The sequence below is a fragment of the Corythoichthys intestinalis genome, chromosome 8 (genome assembly GCF_030265065.1).
Source record: "Corythoichthys intestinalis isolate RoL2023-P3 chromosome 8, ASM3026506v1, whole genome shotgun sequence".
In the NCBI taxonomy this organism is placed as follows: domain Eukaryota; kingdom Metazoa; phylum Chordata; class Actinopteri; order Syngnathiformes; family Syngnathidae; genus Corythoichthys; species Corythoichthys intestinalis.
This window is the reverse complement of record NC_080402.1, coordinates 11,536,737-11,546,813: the sequence shown is the minus strand read 5'-3', so window position 1 is coordinate 11,546,813 and position 10,077 is coordinate 11,536,737. Positions and strand designations below refer to the sequence as shown.

The 10,077-nt window shown below is 38.1% G+C and overlaps 1 protein-coding gene across 1 annotated transcript in view; it reads left to right on the top strand.

Annotated features, from left to right (window-relative positions):
• Positions 1-3,339: 3,339 nt before the first annotated feature.
• Positions 3,340-10,077, top strand: part of LOC130920695 (cAMP-specific 3',5'-cyclic phosphodiesterase 4C-like) — a 39,680-nt gene continuing 32,942 nt past the window's right edge. The window contains exon 1 of the mRNA XM_057844075.1: positions 3,340-3,482. The gene's annotated coding sequence lies outside the window, so the exon portion shown is untranslated. The remainder of the gene's footprint in view (positions 3,483-10,077) is intronic.

Genomic DNA, 10,077 nt, shown 5'->3' with positions numbered 1-10,077 from the left:
TACGTAAACTATCCAGCATGCGTGTGTAATCGCAGGCATGACAAATTTTGTTTTTGGATGGAAAAAAACAAACAAAAAAAAAGATTCCACTGTAAAAATTAACCTATAGAATTTACCCAATAAAGTTGAAGTAACAATTTGCATGTACTTTTTTTGGGTAGATTTAATTCCATATACTGAGTATAAAGTAATTGAAATAAAAAGCTATGAAATACTTAAAGAAAATTGGGTAAAATTTACCTAATTTGTATGTATATATTCAACACATACCTACTCAATAAAATTGGGTAAAATTACCTAATATTTATGTGTATATTCAACAGATACTTACTCACTGAAATTGGGTAAAATTTATCTCCATTGCTAGTAGGTAATAACTGATAATTCATTCATTCATTCATTTTCCATGCCGCTTTTCCTCACAAGGGTCGCGGAGGTGCTGGAGCCTATCCCAGCCAACTACGGGCAGTAGGAAGGGGACACCCTGAACTGGTTGCCAGCCAATCGCAGGGCACAAGGAGACATACAACCATTCACTCACACCTACGGACAATTTAGAGTGTTCAATCAGCCTACCATGCATGTTTTTGGGATGTAGGAGGAAACCCACGCAGGCATGGGGAGAATATACAAACTCCACACAGGAAGGCCGAAGCCCGGGATTGATCCCTTGATCTCAGAACTGTGAGGCAGATGTGCTAACCACTAAGCCACCGTGCCGCCATACCTGATAATTACTAATAGTTGATTTATAAGATAATATTACTATATAAATTTTACCAACCCTTTCATTAACAGAGGGGTGTCCTAAAAACTAGCACGGACGTACACGAATGGCACCACTTCAGAACCATTTTGCAGTAAATGAGGGGCCTAGAGGAACGTCATCACTCGATATTAATATCTGAACCCCACGCCCCCAATTTACTGCAAAGCTGACACAAATTTGTGTTTTAATCGTGCTAGTTGTTAAGACAACCCTCTGTTATTGAGAGGTTTGGTACGCTCCATTAGCCGCGAGAGCTAAGCTAAGGAAACTAATATCTCAATAAAAACCATAATACCGTATCTAAAAAACCGTTGTAGCACAAACGATTTACATCATTTTCATAAAAAAAAATGCGTCTGGTGTTACAATTGGGAATTGTGCTATTTTTTTCTAGTTGAAAAGGTTTTGGACATTGCATTTCGCCTGACACCTATCGACCACAGTTCTTTGGGGTATATGTTACCCTATTTTTCCATGTGATAGTTGATACTGTTAACGAAGAGGTAGTATGTGTGAAATTTACCCATTATTTTATAATTCCTTGGGTGACGAGGAAGATTAGGCAAATTTTATACAGTTTGGATAGATTATATTTACCACTCTCCAAAATCGCTTTTTTCAGTGTCTCATCACTCCGTGCTAGGGATGGGAATCGAAATCCGATTCCAATTCGGAACCGGTTCCGAGTGTTTCGAGGCCTCGACATCACAATGAAAAAGCCTTAACGATCCCTTTAACGATTCCTAAAGACGCGTATTGCATCGTGACGTGTCTTGTTCTCCAGACGCATCAAACTAGCATGGCGCCAAGAACCACTCGCGCCAAAATTTGACTACACTTCACCAGGAAAGAGTATGAAAATGAAAGGTTACGAAGGGTAAGCACGAGCATTGCAGCCATAAACATAACAATGACAGCACGTAGGTTCAAACGCTCGAAAGTGTGTCTTCACTTCACGTGGAAAAATTACAACAAAGCGACTTGCAGTCATTGCAAGGTGGAAATAACTGCATCGGGAGGGAATACGACTGCGCCGTCCTCACAGAGAGGCTAAGGCTCAGTCCTGGCTATACAGCTAGCTAAACTCCCAAATGACGATGCAGAAGACGTTGATATAATTTGCTGACTTCATTCAACCATCATTTGAAGAGTGAAACTAAGAATAGAAATGAAACAAATCAATTTCGTCCCCAATAACAAACAGGTTTGCATCAACGTAAATCAGCGATGATTAGCTGCTAATAACAGTATGGTTAGCATTCGTTCGCTAGCATTAGCACATCGTTCAAACCACTACACAACTGGATTTAAGTGTCCGATCGCGAGTGGAAACAACAACAACAACACAAAAGATGATACATACAGGCGTTGCCTCTGTAGATATTAACATTAACAAAGAACGTAGGCTCGTAGAAGTGTTTCCCTCTCTCAGCAACTCGCTCACTCGCTTGGATGCGGCATTTCTTCTTCGGGTGTAAGCGCGTCCCCAAACTGTGGCCCGCGGCCCAAATACGGCCCGCCTCCACATTTGGTCTGGCCATTTTGATTTTTTTTTTTCTCAATCGTGTTATTTATTTCCTGGCCTTTTCCTTGAAGAATTCAAAGAGGGTTATTTGGTTATCATCTATTTAATTAATAGTGTATTTTATTATTAATTATTATTATTACTATTATATTATATTATTATTTTTATTTTATTTACTTTCATTCCGTGAAGAATCCAGAAAGGGTTATTTGATTGTGACTTTCTGAAAAACAATTATTTTTTACATTCATGCACTTCTGCAATCGTCACACTTTTTCTGTTACAAACTGACCCCGGCCCCTCATCAGAGACGGGAAAAGTTATGTGGCCCTCACAGGAAAAAGTTTGGGGACCCCTGCTTTAACACATATTGCCAAAGGCAGAACAACGACCTATCTGCCAATATATACCAATATTCTTTATTTCTATTAGATAAATGTTTCGGTAAAATGTTACACATTCTTGTGTATTTGCCACTTATTGCCACAGTTAACATTGAGGCTTTGGGCCTCTTTTGATCTCGTTGTGAGTTTGTAAGGTTGTGACTTCTGAATAAACAAACTGGATGCCAATCAAAACGTTTGTTCTTCTTTTTCCCCGAATTAGAATCGATAAGAGAGTCGAATCGTTAAGCAATATCGATAATGGAATCGGAATCGTAAAAATCCTATCAATTCCCATCCCAACTCCGTGCTGTGAGTGACTTTCAGCGCCCCTGTAAGTGATCCATTCAAATTTCAAGCCCACTTTCCCATTTTTCAATAATCCAAATTGGCTAATAGTAGGAATGATCGTATAAAGAGATGAACATAAAGATGAAGGATATGCTCTTTTTGGCGAGAGAAGGGAATAATGAAGAGGAGGAAAAGGGCAGTTATGAATCTTTTAAAAAAGAGAAAGTCTGGAGGAGGAGGAAATTATTCATGGAAAGTGCATGTGAGAGTATAGAGGAAGGGAGGTGCGATGGGCTTCTCCATGAGGGGGGGTCTGTCTGTCTGGTTGGTTGGGTGAAGAAGAGGAGGAAGAGGAGGAGGAAGAGAGAGGTGATCCGGGGGAGGGTGGGAAGCTGGTATTCATGAAGACGCAGAGCGTTTGTGACACATGCACGGCTCGTCTGCAGGCAGCCAGCGACCGCGAGGAGGAGGAGGAAGAGGAGAACTGGCCCGCCTTCATCTGGACGCCATCAAGGTGAGCGTGTTTGTTATTTCCAAAAAATGCTGCAGCCTGACGTGTCATCCGCGCGCGTGTGTGCGAGGCTCCCCTCCTGGTGCATCTTCACATCAGATGCCCGCATGTATGTCACTGTGTCACCATCCTCCTCCTCCTCACCTCGCAGTGTGTTTATGATGATGCAGACGAGTTGACCCCATGTGTGCGAGGATGATGCCAGGTGAGGAGAAAACCCAGGGCCCCCCGACGCAAAACGGGAATTGGGTCATCGTCCGACGGCGGCGAGTTATTATATAACGGGAGGCAGATTTGGCGTTGCGGTACGCGGCTCGGAATTAGCCGGCGCTCCCGCAAGGCCACCGCAATGACATCGTGTTTATGTTGTGCCAGCGTCGTGTGGCTCAATAGACAAGACATCCTCTTGGGATTTCCTCTCATTTTTTTTGCTCTGTGCATTGAACTACACATGAGTCAAAGGAGAAATTGGCAGGCGAATATGGCTTGTTGGAAGCGTTTGAATTTTGGATGAAGGGCTGTTAAGTGTTCCAAATCCAAATCATTTCTCACATCAGAAAAAGCCTGGCTGTTAACTTGTTAGGTGAGAATGTAAAGGAGAAGTTGTAAGGTTGTGATGTTGTTATGATATTAGAAAACTGAAGTTGAAATTTTGCAGAAAATGTGATCATCGTGAATAAAGTTGCAATTTTTCAATCATTAAAGTTGTCATAATAAGATTTTTATTACAGTCCGATAATGACTTTTTAACGGATATCCCACGATTGCCCAGCTCCAAAAATCCGATATCGATATAAAACCAATACTGATATATGCGGTCGTGGACTTAACATATTATGGCTAATTATATTGTGATGCCACACCAGATGCTTTAATAATGATAAATGTAACAACTTAAAGGTTTTCTAAATAAACATTCTGTGGAAAAATAAAGCTAGGTTCTATGGGGCGCAGTTTGTAAAGCAGCATATGCTGAAAATTACGACCTTTTCTCACATTTAGCGCTACACAATGTTGAAAACGTGGTGTGAAATTTTTAGTCACTTTTTTTTTGCACATTTACAAGATTATTTAGCAACAGAAATATTCATTTTTAGATAAGAAGTTTTCGATCTGAATTTTTAAATCCAGAGCTAAATATTTAATTTAAATCTTAAATTTATATCCCATATCCTAAATGCTAAATCTGGAACTGGTTGGAACTAAATATTTAGCTTAATATGCTAATTCACATGACAGGAGACCGGAAGTAACAAAATAAAAGCTGGAGCACACGAAATACTCTTTAAATAGTTTCTCCTAAATATGAATTTTACCTATATATTGTTATTATTACAATGACTCGTGTCAAAGAGCAGACTGCCACCGCTGAGTAGGTTTTATTCATTTTCAAGCAACGTAAACAGACAGTCTGAGCTGCTCCACCAGCTTTTATACAGTGGTATAAAAAAGTATGTGAACCTTTTGGAATTTCTCACTTTTCTGCATAAAATCACTATTAAATATGATCTGATCTTTGTCAAAATCACACGGATGAAAAAACTGTGTTTTAACTAAAACCACCCAAACATTTATAGGTTTTCATATTTTAATAAGGATACCATGCAAACAATGACACAAGGGGGAAAAATAAGGAAGTGAACCCTCTGCCTAAGGAGACTTAAAGAGCAATTGAAACCAATTTTTACTAGGGCTGTCAAACAATTAAAATTTTTAATCGAGTTAATTACAGCTTAAAAATTAATTAATCGTAATTAATCGCAATTAAAATCATCTATAAAATATGCCATATTTTTCTGTAAATTATTGTTGGAATGAAAAGATGAGACACAAGACGGCTATATACATTCAACATACGGTACACAAGTACTGTATTTATTATAACAATAAATCAACAAGATGACATTAACATTATTAACATTCTCTTTAAGCGATCCGTGGATAGAAAGAATTGTAGTTCTTAAAAGATAAATGTTAGTACAAGTTATAGAAATTTTATATTAAAACCACTCTTAATGTTTTCGTTTTATTTAAATTTGTAAAATTTTCAATCAAAAAATAAACTAGTAGCTTGTCATTGTTGATGTCAATAATTACACCACGCTCACTCATGGTACTACCCCATAAAATCAGTTGGACCCAAGCGCAAGCAGAGGGCGCCAATCACCAAAAAACAAGTAACAAGCGGACATTACACTTTACTGTCATTTTAATCTGTTTGAGCGGGGCACGTGCGTTAATTGCGTCAAATATTTTAACGTGATTAATTTTAAAAATTAATTACCGCCCGTTAACGCGATAATTTTGACAGCCCTAATTTTTACCAAACAATTTAAGTCAGATGTGTGCTCAATCACCGATGAGTGGTTTAAAGCTGCCCTGGTAAGAATTGTCTTGTTGAGAAGCACTGTCTGATGTGCATCTTGGCTCGCTCAAAAGAGCTGTCTGAAGATCTGCGATCAAGGATTGCTGATTTGTATAAAGCTTGGAAATGATACAAAACCATCTCTAAAAGTCTGGATGTTAATCAATTGATAGTCAGAGAAGTTGTCTACAAATGAAGAGAGTTTGGCACTGTTGCTTCTCTCCCAAGGAGTGGCCGTCCAACAAAGATGGCACCAAAAGTTCAGTGCAGAATACTCAGAGAGGTAAAAAAAAAAAAAGAGTGTCTGCTAAAGACTTACAGAAACCACTGACACAGTCCAATATCTCTGTGCACACATAAACTATATATGTAAAACTATGGCCAAGAATAGTGTTCATGGGAGGACTCCATGGAGGAAGCCACTGCTTAAAAAAAAAATTGTTGCTTGTTCAATGTTTGCAAAAAGGCACTTGGACACTCCAAGAAGTTTTAGCAACATATTTTGTGGACTGATGAAACCAAAGTTGAATTGTTTGGGAGTAACACACAAAGTCATGTGTGGAGGAAAAATGGAACAGCTCACCAACATCATCACCTCATCCCCACTGCGAAGCACGTTGTTGGCAGCATCATGATTTGGAGCTGTTTTGCCGCCTCAGAGCCTGGACAACTTGCAATCATTAATGGAAGAATGAATTCAAAAGTTTATTAGGATATTTTTCTAATTGTATTTAATGTTACAAACATAATATGTTACACTCATCCAGAGTCTTTAGTTGAGGCTTAAGGTAGAGTTATCAAATTCATCCCGATAACGGCGGTAATTATTTTTTTAAAAACTGTATCACGTTAAAATATTTAACGCAATTAATGCATGCGCTGCATGATCCACCCACGTATTATCGCGCTCAATCTGTAATGGCGCCGTTTTACCTTTATAGAGAGATTAAAAGCAGTGTAAAATGAGTAGAGTGAATTTTGGCAGCCTTTGGAGCCTTTTTATAATTGGCTAAAGCCTTACAATCCCTCTCCCTACAATTAGAAATATCATTGGAAGCAATGTGGGGAAGCAAGGTAGCAAATGATCACTTTCTTATCACCTTATGTTATTTCCCAACGCAGCGAAGATATATCAATTGATAGAACTACGCACAGTCATGGTTCCACTTCCCATCATGCGTTGGGCATGGCTACAGTATCATTTATTGAAAGCTCAACAAATACACTAGATGGCAATATTTAGTCACAATATACAAAGTCACAAGTCTTTCTATCCGTGGATCCCTCTCACAGAAAGAATGTTATAAATGTAAATGCCATCTTGAGGATTTATTGTCATAATAAACAAATACAGTACTTATGTACTGTATGTTGAATGTATATATTTGTCTGAGTTTTATTCATTTTTTTCTTAACGCATTGCCAAAATGTATATGATCGGGAAAAATTATCGGGAATGATTGGAATTGAATCGGGAGCAAAAAAAAGCAATCGGATCGGGAAATATCGGGATCGGCAGATACTCAAACTAAAACGATTGGGATCGGATCGGGAGAAAAAAAACATGATCGGAACAACCCTAGTAACTGATAATATCTGCCGATAAAAATATTTTAAAATGATAAACATCGGATGACATCAACATCGGTTTTTCATTATCGTTTTTTGGCCAATATGCATTTTGCCTTCAAAGTGAATGTAGAAGCCTTTTGCCTTTGTACAAGGGCTGGTCACAGGTTAGCACAGCAGTTATGCTTTTTGACCATTAGATGTCACCAAACTAAAATGCTTGGGATTTGTTATGTGAGCGTTATCATTTTTCAAGCACCAATGGGGCATCACAATACAATTAGCCTATCAGATTTTTGGAGTTGGACAGTATCGGGATATCGGTTAAAAAGTCATTATCGGTCAACTCTAGTCCTCATGAAAAACACAGAAGTCCTAATATTTAAAGAAAAAAAGTATGATGTCACCTCATGTTGAGAATTTATAATGTAACAAGAAAACCAGTTGCTCTGATGAGGTCGAAATATGAGAAAATAGTTGCATTTTTTTAATTTTGAAGGAACAAAATAATTATGGGAACCACCTTTATTCCAAAAATATCAATGTTATAACTAAATTTGTCAAAAAAAAAAAAAAAGTAATACAAGTCACATTTGCATTACTTTAACATTGCTTAATCCAGGGGTCGGCAACCCAAAATGTTGAAAGAGCCATATTAGAGCAAAAAAATCCCAGAACAAAACAAATATGTCTTGAGCCGCAAAAAATTGAAAGCCTCATCTAATTCTTATATTGAATGAATCACATGCTGTATGTATCTATATTAGCTATATTAGCCTACTATAAAAATTGGACAAGTACAGTCTTCATGATTACCGTAGTTTCTGCACTCTTAGGCGCACCTGAAAGGCTTCAATTTTCTCAAAAGCCGACAGTGTGTTTTATTATCCGACGTGCCTTATACAGTGGGGAGAACAAGTATTTGATACACTGCCAATGGGAAAACCCATTGGCAGTGTATCAAATACTTGTTCTCCCCACTGTACATAGATCAATATTAGTTAATCATGGCATGACATTCCGTTTAGCTCAGCTTTACCCTGTGCATACGTGGAGATTAAAGGGGGGAATAGCCCCCCCCCCCGGTGACCGAAAATTTCATTGCATGTTTCCAATATTCCAATATTCCACTTTCCAATATATGAATTTAAAATTAAGTCTTTGCCGGTAAAATGTTGTCTATAAAAGTTGTAAAGCAATAAAACAACAAAAATGAATGAAATGAACAAAAAAAATTTTTTTTTATAATGGGTCAAAATTATTTTTAGAACTGATCATGTGACTAGCACCTTCGAGACGCTTAGCCAAAAAAAAAAAAAACAAAAAAAAAACACCTGAGGTCAGAAGGCGCAAGATGGATATACGTAATTTTTGCAAACCTAAGCTTTCAAAAACGAAAACAACTACTGAGTGAGAACCAAGGATTGAAGATGTGGACCATAAACTGCCACAGAGCACTGCTAAAATGGTAAGCGGCGTTTCAGTTTGCTCCACTAAAGATCTTAATTGTACAACAGAGCCCCCACTGGGTGTACCATATTCAATGGACGTCGATTTTGGCCAAAAGCATAGATGTCCTAAGCAGCTTGATTTAAAACTGCCCTAAAAATGTTGGGATACAGAAAAACTCCTTTTCAACGTATTATAATAAATATTCCTGGCTGGAATATTCAGTCAAAAAGGATGAGGCGTCTACTTCTCCACTAGGTAAGACAGAAAAACGCACGAGCTGGGATGACTGTAGTATGTAGGAGCATGGGCTAAGCTACTATTCGACCATATATCTTTTAAGTTAATTTTATTGCTGACACTGCAGTTTGGGGTCATCAACATTTTTACCCCCCTGCCACGAAACTCAAACTCCGCCTATGATCCTTGGGATGCATAGCGCAACGCCAACCACCACTACTACTACTGTGCCTTACAATGCACCGTACACTAAACATCAGGGGTCCTCAAATACAAATCTTGAAGTTCCACAATTGTTTTTTTCATACAAGCATGGGTCCATTTATTAATGTCGGTCAAGTACAAGGCAGGTCGAAGGTGGTAAAGGTGGTTTTCTTTTGACCAAACAAAAATACACTGCACATTCTGATAAATAAAAATACAACAAAAAAAAAAACATGCAAGTGCAATGTTTACACATGTACACTACATAATTTACAAAATCATTCATTAAGGTGCAAACAAAATAATTATTGACAGTAACTTTAACTGTAAAACACTGCTCAATCAGAGAAATGGCATTTGGGGCTTACAAAGCTGTTTACTCACATCATCAGCCAGTACTTCAGTGCGTCTTGTGGTTGATGAATCTGGGAGTGAGATTTGTTTGATTGCTTTCATTTTCTCTTTTTCTTTTCCTTCAAATATTACTGCCATGATTTCAGTCATGCACTCTTTTATTATTTCTAAGTCAGAAAACGTCTTCTTATGTTTGGCCAACACCCACAACACCCTGAGAGAGCACTCCGTTGCAACTTGTTCTTGTGTCATAGATTTAACAATAACCTTGTTTGACTCTTGATATGACTGCTTCATTTCTTGCCTTCTCAATTCTGATTTACGAGGGAACTTCTCTTCGAAAGAGCTGTGCGCATATGTAGCGCATAGCGATAGATCGGCGATTCATACAAATAATTTATGTTTAAAAAAGTGTTT